Source organism: Scardinius erythrophthalmus (assembly GCF_964197995.2).
Source record: "Scardinius erythrophthalmus genome assembly, chromosome: 10".
Lineage (NCBI taxonomy): Eukaryota > Metazoa > Chordata > Actinopteri > Cypriniformes > Leuciscidae > Scardinius > Scardinius erythrophthalmus.
The window spans coordinates 3513411-3531338 of record NC_138230.1 but is presented as its reverse complement, the minus strand read 5'-3'; positions in this window follow the sequence as shown (position 1 = coordinate 3531338).

Below are 17928 nucleotides of genomic sequence, written 5' to 3'. Positions count from 1 at the left end.
GGTCCGTAAGGTCTTGTATCTCAGCCACACGCGTTCCGACAAACACCTTATAGTTGCATGAGTCTGATTGAAGCCAAGTTAATACAGTTGTGGAGTCAGTCCAGTATAGTTCTTGATCAATCTTGATGGTCAGTTCTTTTCTTAAAGTAGCGGCCAGCTGAGCACCAGCGAGGGCAGCACAGAGTTCGAGTCGTGGTATAGACTGTTGTCGTTTGGGTGCTACTCTTGATCTCGCAGCAACAAATGCAACCTGAGTTTCACCATGTTTATCACTTGAACTGATATATGCAACTGATCCATATGCACGTTCTGATGCATCACAGAATATATGCATGGTTCGTCTGCTAACTGATAGTTCAGTATTTACTTTGGTGTAACATCTTGGGAATGTGACATGTGGTAGTTGCGTCAGTTCACTCTGCCAAGTCAACCAAGCCTGAAGTAGGTCTTTGGGAAGATCTGGGTCGTCCCATTCACGTTTCTTGTCCCATAAACGCTGGATAATTATTTTGGCTCTTGTTGTGAATGGAATTAGGAAGCCTAATGGGTCGTATTGGCTTGCAAGGGTTTTGTAGATGTTCCTCAATGTTGGTACAGAATTTTCCTGTTGTTTGTATCTGTAACCAAGAACATCTGAAGAGCACTGCCAGCGTAGGCCCAGAGTCATCTCTTGTGGGTCTGCTCCACTTTGAGTGAACCAAAGGTGACTGTTTGCAGATTTCAGCTCATCCGGGAAATGAGCAATGACTGATGGAGTGTTAGCAGCCCACTGCCTCAATTCAAAGCCACCTTCTGATAGAAGTTTCTGCATCTTAGTTACAAGAGTCTGTGCTTCATCAACTGATGGGAAACTTTGCAGCCAGTTGTCTACATAAAAGTTGTGCTCTACTGAGGCATGCACATCTTCTTCTGGAGTGCTGTGGTCATAAACGTGTCTCTGCAAAGCGAAGGTTGCACAACAGGGGCTACAAACTGTCCCAAACGGCAATACCTGCACTCATAAACAGTTGGGGCTCTTTGCTGGTCCAAGTTTCTCCAAAGGAAACGGAGAAAGGGTTTGTCCTCCGGCAGCAGACACACCTGGTGGAACATTCCTTTTACGTCGCTGCTAATAGCGACAGCATTTTCTCTGAAGCGCAGAAGTACTCCTAAGAGGGTTGGTCCAAGTGTAGGGCCAGGCAGGAGATGGTCATTTAAGCTTGTCCCTTTGTGCTTAAATGAGCAGTTGAAGACAATTCTGTGTTTTTCATTGTGTTGAACAATGTGGTGTGGTATGTACCATGCGCGATGGCTTTTATCTGTTTCCTCTGGTGTCAACTTTGAGATATAGCCCGCATTCTCAAGTTTCTGCACTTCTTTAATGTACACTGACGCAAGATCTGTGTTCTGCAGAAGGCGTTTTTCTGTGCTTCTTAAATTAGCTGTTACTGCTTCTTTAGTTGATTGCAAAGGTGGAAGATTTCTTTTCCAGAGGAGGGGTGTTGCATACCTTTGAATGTCTCCGACTGCCACCCTGATTGTTTTCTCCTCAAGAATTTGCACTGCTTCTGTGTCTTGTCTTGATCTCGTGATCAATTTCTCACTCCTATACGGAAGTGTGTCCATTTGCCACAATTTCTGTACATTGTTGAACAGTTCGGATTCTGGTGACAAAGTGGAGGTTAATAGACACTGCTGGGGTGAGAGCTGAGTGGAAAGGAATTTTGAGGGGCCCTGCAGAGTCCACCTAAGTCTGGTTTTCACAGCGGCAGGACCACCAGGAGGTCCGAGACGTACCGGCTCTGTGGCTGTGATTAGATGCGGGTAGTCTGAGCCAATGAGTAAGAGTGGTTGAGCCTGCTGTAGTGGGGGAATAGGCAGACCTTGTAGATGTCTGTATTTCTTTTGCAGCAACTTAACAGGGTAAGTGTGTTTTGCGAGGCTCAGTTCTTTGGCTGTGAAAGCTCTTTCAATGGTGAAGGGTTTGTTTGGCTGAAACACAGAAGCTACTGAGAATGAAACAGCCGCCCCATGAACGATCCGTATGTCTTGTCTCACAGTACGGAGGGCTATATCTTCGGGAAGTCCTTGAAGATCAAGTTGCTGTGCTGCTTCATACAGTAACATTGTCCTCTCTGAGCCGTCATCCAGTATGGCGTATTTGTGTCAAGTTCCTTCTCACCATTTCTCAAGATCACTCGGCTGACCTTCAAAAGAACTTTACTGCTTGCAGTTGGTCTGTTCAGATACAAAGTCTCTACTTCTGAGTTCACAAGACAACTGTTTTCTGCTGAAGCTTGTGTTTCATGCTTAACTTTAGCATTGAAGTCATGCAGTATTTCCAAATGCCTCTTTTCACATTTTTTGCATTTGGCTTTAAGATTACATTGTGAGATCTGGTGATCACGGCCACACTTAAAGCACTTCTTATTTGACTTCAGCCAGGACTCCACTTGATCTTGATTCAGCAGTTTGAAATTAGCACACTGGTTGAAGTAATGCTGCACAGTGTTGCAAAAGGGGCAATACTTTGTGGGTTTCTCCTTCTTGACTGCTGTAGCATTTGCCGGTTTACTCTGTTCACCACCATGCAAGACAGTAGCGAATCGTTGAACTGGTTTGAAGTTCCTTTGCTGGTCTCTCTGTGGCTGAGAGTAGGCTCTGCTTACATTACTAGCATACTGTGTCTCATCCTCTTGTATTCTGAGCTCATATTCAAGCCAGTCACTGAGTTCTATCAGTGTTGGAACTGGGATTTGCATAGGGTTAACAAACCTTCTGAAGTTTGCTTTAAGATCATGAGGCAATTTGGCAAGAAGACGTGAAACATGTGACCCACATTTGAGTTCTGTCCATCCTTTAGCTCCAAGTTGGTCCAGCATTCCAACTAATGCGCGCACTTTGAGGGCAAACATCCTAAAAGATTTAATGTCACCACTCCTGATTTTTGGGCCATCCATCAATTCTGCAATTCTTTGTAGTGCGAGTTGATGTGGTTGACCATAAAGTGCAGTTAGAGACCTCATGGTGTTGGTGTATGGGTACCTGCTGTTGACATACGAGTCTGCAATGAGCAAAGCATTCTCCTGTTTCAGATGATCAACGAGTATTTGGTACTTGAAACGTTCTGTAGCCTCAACAGGTAGCAAATTCTCCAGTGCAATTTTGAGTCGTGCAAACTCTCTGGGATCCTCACTGCAAAAGTTAGGGATGGTGGGAATGGGACCTCTGTAGGTGGGCTCTACATGAGGATATGGAGGAGAAGGAGGACGCACTGGGTGGTACGGCTGATATGTTTCAGGCTGAGCATAATCTGCGTACTGTCGTGGGGTCAAGAATCTTGATTTGTCTGCAGGAGTAGGAGCTGATCGATCATAGCAGTCTGAGTGTCTCTCATAGCGTGCATGGTGAGCTAATGTATCCCTCGGAGTAAGTCTATCATCTTGGTAGACTGGACTTGTAACTGAATGATGATGAGGTTGCTGATAACCGTGTGGTTCAGTGGAAGGGAAATAGCTGATGGGTCTACTGTTCAGACTATGATCTTTATAAGTCCCATAAGTAGCTGCTGTCTCTTGGCTGTAGTCCTGATGCATAAACTGAACAGCTGGGGGAGATTGGCTGCGCTCTCTTTGTTCATTGGACTGATAGTTATGGCCTCTGTGGTCTGTGTTGTAGTAACCACGTAGTCTGTCTACATGCCTAATACCAAGATGAGGATATGTAGCATCTTCTTGATGAGCTAACTTGTGCTGGGCTTGAGTTGGTCCATAAGAAGAGAAAGGATGACTAGAAGTTAGCCGATTTGCAGAGCCTGGTAGCCTCAGTTCTCCTAGGTTGTCAGTGAGATAATCAATCTCTTTGTGACTGACTGGATGAGAATGCAAAGGGTCTCCTCGTGAATCTACAGGCAGTGCCCTCATGGGCTGAGGAAGATCGTCTTGATCTCTAGGCAGAACTGGCCTGCCCTCAGTGGCTGCTGTATATGGACTTGAGGAGAGAACTCTCTGTTCTGCATCAATTATTCGCCTTGGAGAAGTCCGAGTACGGGGCCTTGGCTGTGGCGGTGACCGCGGAAAATCTTGATATGTCTCCACAAATGAACTCCTTTCACTCGATCCAGTGCTCATACTTTTCGTTGGTTCTGGTCCGCTTTCAGTACGTGGGAACTCTTTAAAGACTGGCATTTTACCTGGTTCAGGTCCAGTTGCACCATCTGTGGGCTGTTCATCAGAATGAAGTAGCTGACATGGCATTGTGTAGTCAACATAGAAGTCATCTAAGTATCTTGGTGGGATGACTTGTCGACGTGGTCGAACCACTGGTTGATCTGAGGTAGCCTGTCTTTCTATTCTGGACATGGTGATACTGTAGCAGCTGTCTGATCCGGCTCGAAGGACCAAATTTTGTATGAAAGTTGTTGAGGTGCGGATCTTAAACTAGGTGACAACCGTTACAGATTGTTCAGGCAGAACAATAAATCACTGGGTCCATGTCCACAATAAAGTTCTTTACTGTTGTCTTTGCTTCATACATCAGTATGGGTGTGGTTCTATAAATGAACAATAATAACAATAATGAATATACAATATACAATGAGGCAGAAACCGTACTGAACAGAATAAAAGTAATGCAATAGCATAAAGATATAGGACATATTTATAACCAGCAGCTGTACATTTACCTCAGGTCTATACACATTCACTTTAAATAAACTTGCATAATATTACATCACATAATATTCAAAAAGTAACATTCAAAGTCTAATTCAGCGTGTTTTATACTGAAATGAATGTGCGATCGAGCTTATGTGTGCATTGACCACCTCAAAGGAATAAACAAACTTTTAGAATTGCAATGTAACGTAGAAGCAACTAAATCTACCAAAATATACGTGAAAGAGTATTTAACTACTTACTTTTAAGATGTACGCACACAGTATGAGCAAAAATCCGCTGGAAATCGGACCAGATCAGCACGGAGATCACTACAAAACTGCCGCGACATTCAGCAACATTACATGTCTCGGCATGAACACATTTTGATTGACATTCAGTTCTCCCGATCTAAACCAATGAAATTACAGGAATGATAGTCAGGTGATTCAGAAATAATATAAAGTGCAACAAATTAAATGTCCAGCAGAGGGCACCAGCGTCTTTAAAGCTTAGCCTTTTGTACAGCACCCGTCCATTGACAATAACGGAGGTTGGTCCAGAGCCGTTAAATATGTTTTTCAACGGCTCTGGCTTGATCCAGATTCAACTTTTGAACATCGGACCTGGAGATTCCTCTGAGGAAAAAAACAAACAAACAAGACATAAAACTGTCTGGTGATATCGTTTTGTATAGGTGAGTTAATTGTATCTTTAATGTTTAATTGAGAGCACGCGTTGTCATTATTTTGTCTTCTGTGCCATTGTTAGATTACAGAAGTGTTTTTGCAGGTGGCCTATGTGTTTGATATATGTTTGGAGTATTAATATTGCTCTGCAGGGTATAAAGATGGAGAAGTAATTGTTTATCGTCGTCATTTCTGTTGAAGTTTGAGAATTAAACGCCTCAGTCAGTGCCGTGAACGTGCATTACCGCATTTAACCACACGAGGCACATCAAGCGAATCAAAGTGTGCAAAATGCTTAATTTCTTCAGCGTTATTTTCTGAATCTGGCATCTGAACTCAAGTAGAAATACTTTAACAATAAATAGTGAAAGTTTCGTGATTAACAAAGACTAATAACGGAGATAAACAGTCTTTATTGTGCTCTGACTCTGTGCTCGTGTTTGATTGGACGATGGAATCTGTGCTCGTGTTTGTTTGGACGATGGTAAAAAAGGTTTTCATCTTGTTATTTGTGAGTCTCTGAGCGGGACATTATACCTCGTGTGTGTGTGTGTTTGTGTGTGTGTGTGTGTGTGTAGTCTGAGGTGTTTCTCCTGACATCAGCCCGTGTGACCGTCATTGTATTGCTTCTCGGCCTTTTGGCTAAGATCAAGTGTAGTATCTGTTCTTATCAGTTTAATATCTGATACGTCCCCTACCCAGGGACCATATAAATTGATTTTTGGATCAGGGAGATGGAATAGGGGCTTACTCCGTCCACTCCACGCATCGACCTGGTATTGCAGTATCTCCAGAAACGGTGCACCCCCTCACGGGGAAAAAGATGACTAAAAGAAAGATATATCATGGTGTTTATGAGGTAATTAGGAAATAAATAGGGGGAGAAGCTCCACTCTCAGTAAACTTCCGGCTTCTGAACTGGTTGCAGTTTCACTCTGGCTCCACATGAGGGCGCTCACAGGACGAGTGCAGAATGAATGGAGGTCTATGGCGCTATACCCCTCAAAATCCACTTTTCTCAGGATATCATATTTTGTCTAGTAATTTGCATCTCCTTTCGAATACAACATTCAAAGAAATTACACATTGGTGGCTGTTAGATTTTCTAAGTCACTTATTTGCTTTAAAAAGTCTTTTAAAGTGTCATTGACGTCATACATCGTACGACCAGAGATACTGCTTTACGGCAATCCTTCAGTCACTTTGGTGCTTTCAGCTCTGCACTTTCTTTTCTCTCGAGGCTTCGACAACACAGTTAAGTCAAGTCAAGTCAAGTTTATTTATATAGCGCTTTTCACAACACAGGCTGTATCAAAGCAGCTTCACAGCAATAAATTAGAACAATACATCAATGTTTGTTTCTAGTGGAACGTCTACGTTTGGTAATGCTGATCAATAGTATCGTTGATTGATTAATTAAATTAAATATCCCCAAATATCCCCAACTGAGCAAGCCAAAGGCAACAGTGGCAAGGAACCGAAAAACTCCATCAGGTGACCTAATGGAGAAAAAAAAAACCTTGGGAGAACCCGGGCTCAGTCGGGGGCCAGTTCTCCTCTGGCGTTTATAAACTAGAGGTCGGATTTAACTGTAAGATTAAAAGTATTATATGAATGCCTGGCTGAAGAGATGCGTCTTTAATCTAGTTTTAAACTGGGAGAGCGAGTCTGAGCAACGAACAGTATCCGGAAGACTATTCCAGAGTTTTGGTGCTAAATGTGAAAATGCTCTCCCTCCTTTGGTGGATCTGGATATCCTAGGTATGACCAAAAGCCTCGAATTTAGTGATCTTAAAGAGCGCGATGGATTATAGGGCGATAGAAGATCCGTTAAATAGACTGGAGCTAAGCCGTTTAGGGCTTTATAAGTCAGTAGCAATACCTTGTAATTAATACGGGACTTTATAGGTAACCAATGTAGTGATGATAAAATCGGTGTTATATGATCATATTTTCTTGATCTAGTTAGAACTCTAGCGGCGGCATTTTGGACTAACTGTAGCTTGTTTATTGAGGATGCAGGACAACCGGCTAATAACGCATTACAGTAATCTAGTCTCGAGGTCATGAACGCATGAACTAACTTTTCTGCATCAGAAACAGATAGCATATTACATAGCTTAGCAATGTTTCTAAGATGGAAAAAGGCTGTTCTTGTAACATATGAAATATGATTTTCAAAACCCAGGTGAAAATAAAGTGTACTTGAGTGCACTAAAAAAACACTTAAATACAAGAAAGTACATTTGTAGTACATTCCTATTTTTTGTACTAAAGAAAAGTTTAAAAATTATACACTATAAATACACTAATTAAAAGTATATTTTTACTTAAGTAATACTTAAGTGTAATTGCAAAAGTATACTAAATAACATTGATATTTTAAATGTATTTTTAGTGCATAAGAAAAAAGATATACTATTGAAAAAATACACAGAAGTGTTTTATTAGTGTATTTCTTACAAGTACATTTTTAACACATTAAAAATAGTTCATTGTTAGTGCACTTTTAGATAGCTATTATAAGTTTAAATTAAATTGATTTTACTTAAAATATATTCAAAATGTAATAGTCAAAAATTAAATTTTCCCAAAAGTAGTATTTAAGTACACTTTATAAAAATAAACTAAATATTACTAATTCTTTAAATTGATTTTAAGTGTATAAGGTACTCCCAGGTGAAAAAGACATAGTATTAAATGTATTAAAAATATACTTGAAATACAAATAGTATAATACATTTGTATTACCAACATGCTTATTTGAAGTGCATAAAAAATACATTGAATTGTATTTTAATATATTTCTAAAAAGTATACTAGAAATACATTGGTAATAAATATATGCTTAATTATACTTTAAATAAATATGCTAAACACAAGCATAATTTTAATATATTTCTAACAAATGCACTACAAGTACATTGGTAATAAATATATGATTAATTATACTTTCAATAAATATGCTAAACACAGGCATACTTTTAATATATTTCTAACAAATGCACTAAAGGTACATTGGTAATAAATATATGCTTAATTATACTTTTAAGAAATATGCTAAACACAAGCATACTTTTAATATATTTCTAAAAAAAGCACTACAAGTACATTGTTAATAAATATGCTTAGTTAAATTTTTAAGAAATATGCTAACACAATCTACCATTTGTGTGAAGTTTTAGTGTATTTAAAAAAAATACTTATGTTGCTCTTAATTAAAGTACATTTGTGTAACTTGTGTAAGAACATAGCTAAATCTAAAATATTAAAATGGTTAATCTAAAATATAAAAAGCTTTTAATGTGTTTAAAGTACTTTAAACACTTAGGCCTACTGCAATATATTTGTAATATTTATCATTTTACCATTTTAATATTTTAGATTTTTTTGTATAATGTACCAACTTCTAATGTATTATAAACATTTGTCAACTATCATTAAGCATTGCAATAAGCACTTAAAATGAATGTTGTTCACTTTTACTTGTTTGTAGGCTACTTGTAAAGGGCTGTTGTCCATTACATGATATGTTTTTACTACTGAAATTCCCACATGTATATCAACATCATATTATTTTAAATGCATCATAGATACATTTTCCAAATATGTTTAAATGTTGTCCAAAAATGTTGTACTTGTTTGAATTTGAAAAACACTAATAACACACGTGACTAATCCTGATTGGTTCCAGCTGTTGAACGTCTGTGATTGGTTCTGGTGTAATTATGAGCTCACACCTCACTCAGAGCTTGCTGACGGCTGTGCGTTCATTGAATGTGATTATATTTCGGCGTCGCGTCGCGTGTAGTTAGGACACGGTGTAATAATTCAGAGATAGAAGTCTAAATTCAAACTAGAGCGATCGTGTTTCTTTAGAGGACTTGGAGGAAACCACGCGATTCATATGGATTAGGTGAGTTTTTTTGCGATTAACCTTTTCAAACGTGAAGGTTTCATTAGTCTACGATATTTCAGTTTTTATTTCTAAGATTAACGGAATTCTTAAATGTTTTGCAACTAATGAGTGATCATGACAGTATTTTGATTTTTTTTCTAACGTTAATAGAAAAAGTAACTGTTAGTGCTGTTTTTATTTTTTCCAAGTCGAATCTCGAAGAGATGAAGATACTGCTATCAGAAGTTACTGGTAAGTTTTAGTTGCTGTTTTGCATAAATAAATAGCTCACAGTTTTTGTCCTAGTTTTTTTCCAACATTTTTTCCTAGTTTCTTAGTCTAGTCTAATTTGTGTTCATTCATGTAAAAATCTATTTAATTGTTTTTTTGGGACAGCTGCAAGTCACTTGTCATGGCTTACAATATTTTGCACTACTTCTAATTTCCTTAACTCTTTGAAGAGTTTGTGTTTCTGCACATAACTTTTTTTTTTTGCTCTCAAAGTCAAAGGGGGCTGACTAAAACAAGATTAGCATTTGTTGTACATTTTAATTATTATTCTTGTTGGCTGCGTATACTTTTTCAGTTAAACGGTTAGCCTAAATTGCCCTTTTTTGCTGTGATACAGTGACATGTAGACTTCACAGTTGTTCAAGAGCTATTTTATTAACTCCTTTTCTTAATTAACATGTTATATTAAATGTCTACTGTTAAAATATATGAACTAAGCATTACATGCTATGTTAAAGAATTCCATTTTTACTAGGTGAAAAAGACTTACTATTAAATGTAATAAATATGTACTTAAGTATGTTTTTAGTACAAGACAAATATACTTTAATGCATTTATAATACATTTAACAGTATGTCTTTTTCACCTTGTATGTACAACAGAGGGAAATGTCAAAACATTATACACTGTAAAAAAAAAAAAAATACATCCCCAAGTCAAAAATTTCTAGTGACTGATCACATCTAAATTTTTCAATTAGTCTGACGTATTATTTCTCATTGAGCCAATGTTAACAGACTATTGCAACAAGAATTGCACTTGGGCCAATTAAAAAATTTAGATGTGACCCGTCACTAGAAAATTTTGACTTGGAGAGGTTAGAATTTTTTTACAGTGTACTGTGTTGTAATAAAAAACGTCTAGGTTACGACCTCTGTTCCCTGAGAACAGGGAATGAGACACTGCATTGATGACGATATGGGGAACACCCTCCATGTAAACCAGTGTTTGAAAAGCTGTACAATCTCGGCAATAGAATTTGACTGTCGACAGCCTATGACACGACTAGTGCGACTCAGAAGAATGAAAGAGGCGCCTAGAGAACATTGTTCCCCAATAGCATCATCGAAGCAGTGCAAGTTCCCTTTTGATAGGGAACAGTTACTTTTTTAACAGAGGTTAATTTTGCTTTAATATAAAAATAAACTCATCTTTTCCCCCTTTCATAGACACTGTGATCAAACAATTTCCAACACGTCTGAGGTGCAAGCACTGATTTGAAGGAAATGCAACAATAATGCAAACTCAAAGACCAATCAGTAACAGTACTGTAACTGTTTGCAGCTATTAATGATTGCACTTTATTGACTAGTTGGGTTTATTGAAGTTAGTTTTTTTGTTGTTGTTTATAATACCTCTGCAGATCACTGTATTTTATGTTGATGTATTTTTTTTTTACAGTTTACATATGCTGCTGTACTGATGTACACTGGGTAATACATTAAAGTTTACTAGCTTTCAAAGTGTGTGTCTTATACAATTTTTTTTAATGTGTGTTTTAATACACCATTAACATATTTAATTGTTTTATAAAGGTACTGTTCACAGTATTAAAACATATTTGAAAATATTTACTATATAAAAAAAAATGAGCAATACATAAATATGATTTGTATATATTATATATTCTTAAATTTTAAATAATTTAAGTGTATTTAAGATGCAATAAAGATGGGTTCAATTGTACTAAAAGGGGTAACAAAATAAAATAAATTAAAGCTGAAATAGTATGTTAAAAGCGTATTTTAGTTAATCTTCAGTGTGTCTCAAAATAGCACAGTTGAGTACACTAAGATGATCTTAAGTTTATATTAAGCAGTACTAAAGGTAAGCTTTTAGTATATTAAGTGCAAAATAAGTATGTCGAAAATAGAGCACTTTAAGTACATTATGGAAGTGTATTATGGAAGTGTAATAATGTATTTTAGTGCACTTTTTCAATCTAGGAATACATTCTAAGTATAATTTGTAAATAATTTAATATTATTATTATTATAATTTAAATAGTTTATAATTGTATTTAAAGATGGTTTCAATTATACTAAAACTGGTAACGAAATACATTTGTTGAAAATATGAAATAGTATATTAAAAATACACTTCAGTTTATCTTCAGTGTGTCTCAAAAAAGCACAATTGAGTACACTAAGATGATCTTAAGTTTATATTAAGCAGTACTAAAGGTAAGCTTTTAGTATATTAAGTGCAAAATAAGTGTGTCGAAAATAGAGCACTTTAAGTACATTATGGAAGTGTATTATGGAAGTGTAATAAAATGTATTTTAGTGCACTTTTTTAATCTAGGAATACATTCTAAGTATTATTTGTATATAATTTAATATTATTATTATTATAATTTAAATAGTTTATTATTGTATTTAAAGATGGATTTCAATTATACTTAAAGTGGTAACAAAATACATTTTTTAAAAATATGAAATAGTATATTAAAAATACACTTAAATTCATCTTCAGTGTGTCTCAAAAAAGCACAATTGAGTACACTAAGATGATTTTAAGTTTATATTAAGCAGTACTAAAGATGAGCTTTTAGTATATTAAGTGCAAAATAAGTGTGTCGAAAATAGAGCACTTTAAGTACATTATGAAAGTGTATTATGGAAGTGTACTAAGTGCACTTAAATAAAATGTATTTTAGTGCACTTTTTTTTCACCTGGGAAGACAGGTTGCGGTCTAATATAACACCCAGGTCTTTTACTGTAGAGGATGAAGTAACAGGACATCCTACTATGTTAAAGTTGTATTGTGAGAGGTTTTGTGGGTGGTTTTTTGCACCGATAAGTAGTACCTCTGTCTTGTCTGGATTTAATAAAAGAAAATTACGCGTCATCCAATCTTTTATATCTTTAACACACTCTGTCAATTTGGATAATTTAGCGTTTTCATCCGGCCTTGATGAAATATAGATTTGAGTGTCATCAGCATAACAATGGAAACTAATTCCATGTTTCCTTATAATATTTCCAAGTGGCAGCATATATATTGAGAATAATAGAGGACCTAACACAGATCCCTGCGGCACTCCATAGTTTACTGGAGTTATGATAGATTTTTCTCCATTTAAATAAACAAAATGGTAGCGGTCAGATAAATACGATCTAAACCAGCTTAATGCTTGTCCTTGAACACCAGTATAATTTTGTAATCGATCTAAGAGTATTGTATGATCTATAGTATCGAACGCAGCACTAAGATCAAGTAAAACTAGTATTGAGATACAGCCTTGGTCAGAAGCTAAGAGTAAATCATTTGTGATTTTAACGAGCGCAGTTTCAGTGCTATGATGCGGCCTGAACCCAGACTGAAACTTTTCATAGACGTCATTTTCTTGTAAGAAAGAGCCCAGTTGAGCGGACACAACTTTTTCTAGTATTTTAGACATAAAAGGTAGATTTGAAATGGGTCTATAATTTACTAGATTATTCGGATCTAATTGTGGTTTCTTAATGAGAGGTTTTATAACTGCCAGTTTAAATGTTTTTGGAACAAAACCTAAAGATAAAGACGAGTTAATAAAATTGAGGAGAGGCTCTTCCACTACAGGTAACACTTCTTTCAATAGTTTAGTTGGTATAGGATCTAGTAAACATGTTGTTGGTTTAGATGAAGTAAAAAGTTTATTTAACTCTTTTTGTTCTATAGTTGTAAAGCACTGTAATTGTTCTTGCGGGGTGATAATTGAGGCTGAATTATAAGGCGCGATTGAGGATTGAACGTTTACAATTGTGGTTCTGATGTTTTCTATTTTCTCAGTGAAGAACTTCATGAAATCATTACTACTAAACTGTAATGGAATATTTTGTTCAGGAGACATCTGTTTATTTGTTAGTCTCGCCACGGTGTTAAATAAGAACTTAGGATTGTTATGGTTGTTTTCTATTAGTTTGCGGAGATGCTCAGCCCTGGCCGCTTTTAGGGCCTTTTTATAACGTGACATACTGTCTTTCCATGCGATTCTAAAGACCTCTAAGTTAGTTTGTTTCCATTTACGCTCTAAATTACGGGTTTCTCTCTTTAGAACACGCGTAGTATTGTTGTACCATGGTGCTTTACTTTTCTCTCTGACCTTTTTTAATCTAATGGGCGCAACAATATCCAATGATCCAGAGAGAATGGTGCTCATAGTGCTAGTTAATTCCTCAAGTTCATCTGTTTGTTTGGGTTCACTGAGCAGCTGAGACAGATCCAATAAGCTATTTGAAAAATGATCTATGGTGGATGGAAGGATTGTTCTGCCTAATCGATAACGCGGCGCAGCATGATATATTACAGGAGTACGTAATATGCAAGTTACCATGTAATTGTCAGTGACATCGTCACTTTGTGGAATGATATCTATATCGGTTGGATCGGTTCCATGTGATATAATTAAATCGAGTGTATGATTAAATCGATGAGTTGGTCCGGTAACGTTTTGCTTGACCCCAAAGGAGTTTAATAAATCTATAAACGCAGCCCCTAACGCATCATTTTGATTATCTACATGGATATTAAAGTCTCCAACAATTAATGCTTTATCGAAGTTAACTAATAGGTCTGAGAGAAAATCTGCAAACTCTTTTAGGAAATCAGCGTACGGCCCAGGCGGTCTATATACGGTAGCCAAGGCTAGAGATAATAGGGATGTTTTTCGAACATCTAAGAGCGTAACATTTAGTACAAGTACTTCAAATGAAATAAATTTATAACCCGTTTTCTGAGTAACATTGAGAAAATCTCTATAGATTGTTGCAACACCGCCGCCACGACCATTCAGACGGGGCTCGTGCTTATAGGAGTATCCTGATGGAGTAGACTCATTTAGACCGAAATAATCATTTGGTTTAAGCCAGGTTTCAGTAAGGCAAAGTACATCGAAGCTATTATCTGTGACTATTTCATTTACAATAACTGCCTTAGGTGTGAGTGATCTAATGTTTAGAAGACCTAGCTTTAGAAATTGTTTTTGATTACCAATAGCAACATTTTCTGGTTTAATAACAATTAGATTTTTTCTAGATCCTGCAGTAGATTTATTATTTGATCTCACTAAACGAGGAATAGACACAGTTTCTATGCAATGCTCTACACTATTTATATCAGTTAAATTGGTGCAGCAGAGACTATGATTTGGACTTTTGGTTACTAGTCAAAAGGTATTTAACATTTTGGAGATGTTATCTGACAGAAGATCCGATCCGAATCTGCTTGGGTGTAAGCCATCAGCACGGTAAAGCCTAGGACGTTCCCAAAACAGATTCCAATTATTTACAAAGAGCAGTTTCTGCTCATTACACCATGACATTAACCATTCATTTAGCGCGAATAATCTACTAAACTTTTCATGACCTAGTCGGTACGTGGGAAGCGGTCCTGACACAATAATCGTTATATCAGGCGATGTGCTGCGTACCGTATCGATCAGATTCCTGAAATCTTTCTTCAGAACTTCCGTCTGGCGCAGTCTGATGTCGGCCCCTCCCGCGTGCAGGACAACAGTTCCGAAGCGTTCCACAGTTGACACAGGGAAACACACAACACAGCTGACACAGGGAAACACACAACACAGCTGACACAGGGAAACACACAACACAGCTGACACAGGGAAACACACAACACAGCTGACACAGGGAAACACACAACACAGCTGACACAGGGAAACACACAACACAGCTGACACAGGTAAATACACAACACAGCTGACACAGGGAAACACACAACACAGCTGACACAGGGAAACACACAACACAACTGACACAGGGAAACACACAACACAGCTGACACAGGCAAACACACAACACAGCTGACACAGGTAAACACACAACACAGCTGACACAGGTAAACACACAACACAGCCGACACAGGCAAACACACAACACAGCTGACACAGGGAAACACACAACACAGCTGACACAGGCAAACACACAACACAGCTGACACAGGCAAACACACAACACAGCTGACACAGGTAAACACACAACACAGGCAAACACACAACACAGCTGACACAGGCAAACACACAACACAGCTGACACAGGTAAACACACAACACAGCTGACACAGGTAAATACACAACACAGCTGACACAAGCAAACACACAACACAGCTGACACAGGTAAATACACAACACAGCTGACACAGGCAAACACACAACACAGCTGACACAGGCAAACACACGACACAGGCAAACACACAACACAGCTGACACAGGCAAACACACAACACAGCTGACACAGGGAAACACACAACACAGCTGACACAGGGAAACACACAACACAGCTGACACAGCCAAACACACAACACAGCTGACACAGGTAAACACACAACACAGCTGACACAGGTAAATACACAACACAGCTGACACAGCCAAACACACAACACAGCTGACACAGGTAAACACACAACACAGCTGACACAGGTAAATACACAACACAGCTGACACAAGCAAACACACAACACAGCTGACACAGGTAAATACACAACACAGCTGACACAGGCAAACACACAACACAGCTGACACAGGGAAACACACAACACAGCTGACACAGGCAAACACACAACACAGCTGACACAGGCAAACACACAACACAGCTGACACAGGTAAACACACAACACAGGCAAACACACAACACAGCTGACACAGGCAAACACACAACACAGCTGACACAGGTAAACACACAACACAGCTGACACAGGTAAATACACAACACAGCTGACACAGGCAAACACACAACACAGCTGACACAGGGAAACACACAACACAGCTGACACAGGGAAACACACAACACAGCTGACACAGGCAAACACACAACACAGCTGACACAAGCAAACACACAACACAGCTGACACAGGTAAATACACAACACAGCTGACACAAGCAAACACACAACACAGCTGACACAGGTAAATACACAACACAGCTGACACAGGCAAACACACAACACAGCTGACACAGGCAAACACACGACACAGGCAAACACACAACACAGCTGACACAGGCAAACACACAACACAGCTGACACAGGGAAACACACAACACAGCTGACACAGGGAAACACACAACACAGCTGACACAGCCAAACACACAACACAGCTGACACAGGTAAACACACAACACAGCTGACACAGGTAAATACACAACACAGCTGACACAGCCAAACACACAACACAGCTGACACAGGTAAACACACAACACAGCTGACACAGGTAAACACACAACACAGCTGACACAAGCAAACACACAACACAGCTGACACAGGTAAATACACAACACAGCTGACACAGGCAAACACACAACACAGCTGACACAGGCAAACACACAACACAGCTGACACAGGCAAACACACAACACAGCTGACACAGGCAAACACACAACACAGCTGACACAGGCAAACACACAACACAGCTGACACAGGGAAACACACAACACAGCTGACACAGGGAAACACAACACAGCTGACACAGGGAAACACACAACACAGCCGACACAGGCAAACACACAACACAGCTGACACAGGGAAACACACAACACAGCTGACACAGGGAAACGCACAACACAGCCGACACAGGCAAACGCACAACACAGCTGACACAGGCAAACACACAACACAGCTGACACAGGCAAACACACAACACAGCAGACACAGGTAAACACACAACACAGCTGACACAGGTAAACACACAACACAGCTGACACAGGGAAACACACAACACAGCTGACACAGGTAAACACACAACACAGCTGACACAGGTAAACACACAACACAGCTGACACAGGGAAACACACAACACAGCTGACACAGGGAAATACACGTGCTAGAAGAGTTTTTGTTCTGTTTGTTTCTGGTCCCGCTTCGGATGCCACGATGCCATCAAGCGGTATCTCTGGTCGTAATCAGTCCTTCACTGACCAATCAGTGTTCATTAGCAGAATGCTAGCGTGTTATGGACAAAAACAACTCAACCTGTAAGAAATGGAAAGGACATAAGTACGTGTTCATTCAACTTTTGACCTATAACCCATGTTGAACTTGCAAAACCTACAATCAAATCTGAGATTTCTCAACGGCAATCGGCAAAAAAACGGCAAATTTAGCCGTCTAGCTCCATAGACTCCCATTCATTCTGCACTCATGGCGATCGCCCCCAGTGGAGCTCTGGTGGAACTACAACCAAAGTTCGGTACAATAGGACTTAGGGCCAATCTCATTTCTCTGTCTTACCTTTCTTCTTTCTTCTTTCTGTCTCCCCTTCCCTTTCCCCTACCCCTTTGTCTGCGTCTTCTCCTTGCTCCTCGATACCGAGTGAAGGGGGGTAGGGGGAAGAACGTTTCTCTAAGAAATGAGACACCACTAGCTGGCTGCTACGTCAACAGAGGCGATACGCGTTGATGTAAACAAACAAAGATGCCGTCG